The 4282-nt window shown below is 37.3% G+C and overlaps 1 pseudogene; it reads right to left on the minus strand.

The window, feature by feature from the left end:
* Positions 1-482: 482 nt before the first annotated feature.
* On the minus strand, positions 483-1673 carry LOC101720825 (ribose-phosphate pyrophosphokinase 1 pseudogene; annotated as a pseudogene).
* Positions 1674-4282: the final 2609 nt, after the last annotated feature.

The following is a 4282-nucleotide window of genomic DNA, read 5'->3' on the forward strand; positions in this document are numbered from 1 at the left end:
ATCATGAGAGGCCAAACAAATCCAAGGAAGGAAAATGAAAATTAAATACTTAAATTAATCAAAAGTCACTATATGATACCAGCTAAAACCAACTACCATGGTGGTAGCAGGCTAAGGAAGACTGAGTTACAGCAAATTATCTAATGTGAATGTTAGTGATGACAAAGCAGGAACCAAGTCATTTGGGCCCAAGGGGATATTTGGCCAGAAGGTCGAAGTGGCTGTAGGTAAAGCCAAATAGAAAGGAATAGGTAGAAGGAGAATCCAAGCTATATAGACAAGCAAATGATGGGTCAGGCTTTTTCCTCCCAAGAAACATTTGCTGGACTGTATTATCCCCTTCCCCACCTTCACAGTCCCAGCCAGGAGCTGCTCAAACTGAGCTGCCTACTCTTGCCTTACAGGTTCCTACACTACTATCAGTAGGTTTGGGACTGCCCAAGTTTCTGTACTTTTGGATAGAACTTAGAGAACTTGTCACACGTGGGCTGGCTCTGTTGCTGGTTGTTCTGAACAAAGAATGACTCTGAAGTATTCACTTGCAAAAGAGTCTGAGCTTCCATAATCACATTCAAACAGTCTTAAACAACTTCAAACATTTGAAATTTTGCAGCAGCTGAGCTCTAGTTAAAGGTGCAAGGCTCACAAAATCAAGGAAAGCAGAATGAGACAATGCAGGTAGGAAATCCCAGCAGTCAGTCTCAATCTATCTTTTCTCAATTTAGGATAAACTCTAATATGCCTAATGTGGGATGTAGAAAGGTACACTGGAGCAAGCTGGGTCTTCGAAATTTGTCATTGAATACCAAGGGAAAACAAGGGGTGGGATGATTTTGCTTTAAAAAGCTTCAGAAGTTACTCTATTATAAAGGGACATGACTGAACAGGTAGGAAACAGATTTCCCATTGCGATTTCTCCTGATGGCTTCTGCAAGGATCATGGAGATGTCAATCACCTGTATTTTGGAGCAGTGCTTGATCTTCTCCTCCTGATGTATGGTATTGGTGACTACTACTGCTTCGAAGCATGCATTGTTGATGCGAGAAATGGCTGGGTCAGAAAAGATTCCATGAGTCAAAATAGCATAAACTCTGGTACCGCCAGCTAAAAGAAGTTTGTCAGCTGCATGGCAGATTGTACCAGAAGTGTCAGCCATGTCATCCACAAGAATAGCCACTCTGTCCTTCATGCAGTCTACTTCATTGGCCTTCTTTCATTCTTTGTGAATCAAGGCAAAGTCCACATTCAACTGGTCTGCGATGGAGGTAACTCTTGGCTCCACCAGCATCAGGTGAGACACTTGTACAGTTCCTCCACTCAGAGATAGTCCCCCTAATCCACTTCAGGATGGCTGGCTCTGCATACAAATTGTCCACTGGGATATCAAAAAAGCCCTGGATTTGAGAAGCGTGTAGATCCATGGTGATAACATGGTCTGCACCTGCTACAGATAGCATATTTGCAACAAGTTTGGCTGAGATTGGAGCTCAGCTCTTAACCTTCTTACCTTGCGGGGCGTAAGGGAAGCACAGGATAACTGCAATGACCCTGCTGCCTGAGGTATTCTTCCAGGCATTAATCATGATCAAAAGCTCCATTAGATTGTCGTTGATTTCACCACAACCATTCTGAACAATGTAAACATCTTCCCCACGTACACTTTCACCAATTTCCACACGTCTCCTGATTGTTGAATTTCTTAGTCATCACCTTGCTCAGCCCCAGGCCTAAGCGGTCAGTGATCTTCTGGAATAAATCCTGGAGGGAGCTGCTGCTGAAGATTTTGATATTCGGCATCTTGGGCAACTACCCTAGGCTCTCTTTGCTCAAGGATTACTGCTGCTGTGGAGACGGGAACCGAAGTCGACCCAGACGCGTTGCTACTCTGCCATCTTGAAATTCAATATTTTTAATATCCAACCTTCAATCCATGTTATACATCATATTAATAAACAAAATGATGTTCTCAGTAGACACAGAAAAATGTGTCTAAACACATGATTAAAAAACACAGAAAAGTTAGGAATAGATGTGAACTTCCACAAGCTGACAAAGGTAATTAGTTTAGTCACTTTTCTTATTGCTGGGACACAATACTCAACAGCCACAGGTTAAAGGAAGAAAGGTTTATTTGGCTCACAGCTTGAACAGGGTTCATTCCATAGTCAGCCAGCTCCATAGCAGGGTGGCATGGCAAAGGGTATGGCAGAGGAGAGCTGCTCAGGGATGACATCAGGAAGCAGAGAGTCCAAGGAGGAGTCTGGAAAGGAGACACAGACTATATCAGGCCCACAGGGACTTGCTTCTTTGGACCATAAACTAACTCTTAACAGCAAGTGAGTTATGAGACCGCCATAGCCAGATCACCTTGCAAAAGCCCTGTGCATGAGCTCCTGATGCTTTGAAGATACGTCCAGGTATGTTCAATAACACCAATCTAAACAAACCTAGGCGCAAACCACAACTACCATAATACTTAGTGGAAAATGATTGTATGCTTTTCCCCTTAAAATGAAAAAGAAAACACAGATTTTAATTTCTATTTAAAATTATGGCAGAGGTTTTACCCAGGGGAATTACAAAAGGGAGTGAAATAAAGGGCACCCAGATTTTAAAAGAAGAGAGAAAAATATCTCTATTTGAAGAAGACGTGATATACATATTATATATAAAAATCTTAAGAAATTCACTAAGAAGCTATTATAAAAAGTTCAGTGTGTAAAGATCAATTGTATTTCTATACAATAGTAATGAGCAATCTGAAAATGAAACCAATTCAATTTACAAGTTCAAAAATTTAAAATGCTCACAATTTAATTTAACAAAAGAAGGGAACATCTTATATTCTGAAAACTTTACTGAAATAAATTAAAAGGGATATAAATAAATGATTTTATTCTTAGATCCCGTAGTTGCCTATACACTTGATCATAGCCAAAAGGCCCAGAAGCAATTCCATAGTTGCCTATACAAAGAACAAAATTCCTGGAACTAATAATGATATAGTAATAGAATAAAATACATAAAAATAGTATATAAATTCAATTGTTTTTCCGTACCCCCTGATTAACAACTAGAATTAGAAATTTTAAAGAATACCATTCATTATAGCACTACAATAATAAAATACCTCAGTATAAATATAACAAAATATGTGTAGCATCTACAGGTGGCAAATTACAAAACTATAATACAAAAATGAAAACAGATCCAAAGAAATAGAAAAATATTTCATGTTCATTGATTAGAATACTCACTATCATTAACACATTAATCCTCTCCAAACTGGTCATAAATTCAAAGAATCTCAATTCAACTTCTAGCAAACCATTTAGTACATATTGGAAAAAAAAGTTTCTAAAATTATAATGAAAGTCAAAGAACCTAGAATACCTAAAATATTAGTAAAAAGAACAAAAGTATAGAACTCGTGTTATCCAAATTTAGGACTTACTGTAAAACTACAACACTCAAGGCAGTATGCCACATATGAAAGAACAGACATACATATCAGGCCAGGGAAGAGTCCAGAAGTAGATCCAAACAGATAAAGTACAGTACACTGATCTTTGACAAATGAACAAAAACATTTCAACAGACAGCCTTTTCAACAAATAGTGGCAAAACTATTGTATATCCAATTGCAAAAGAAAGAAGAAAACAGGGAAATGAACCTAGGCACACCTAACAATTTACAACTTTCACAACAATTAATTAAAATGGATGATAAGACTAAATGTAAATCTACAAAAATTTTTAGAAGACACACAGAAGAAAACTTATGTAACCTCGAGTTTGGTGATCAGTTTTTGGATGCAACATCAAAATCAGAGTTTATAAAAGGAAAAAAAAGGTAGGTTAAACATTAAAATTAAAAACTTCTGCTCAGAAAAGCATATTGTTAGAAAAAGGAAATGGTAAACTATAGGCAAGAAGAAAATATTGACAAAAAAGCATGTGTGATAAAAGACTTGTATCTAAGATACACAGATAAGTCTTAGAACTCACCATATAAAAGCAACCAATCTAATTTTAAGATGGCTAAATATATGAAAATGCACATCAGAGTAGGTAAATGCAAAAAAGGGCTTTGAAAACATGCTTAATATCACTTACTATTAGAAAATTGAAAACTAAAACAATGATGTACCACTGCATACATTTGCTAAAAACCAAAAGCTGAAAATCTGAAGCAATGGTGAGAATTCAAAATCACAAGACCTCATTTATTACAAAATCACAAGACCTCATGGGAATGCAAAATGGTGCAGCCACTTTAGA

The sequence above is a fragment of the Heterocephalus glaber genome, unplaced genomic scaffold, assembly GCF_053883595.1.
Source record: "Heterocephalus glaber isolate CG9 unplaced genomic scaffold, H.glaber_assembly_v1.0 deba00000347, whole genome shotgun sequence".
NCBI lineage: Eukaryota > Metazoa > Chordata > Mammalia > Rodentia > Bathyergidae > Heterocephalus > Heterocephalus glaber.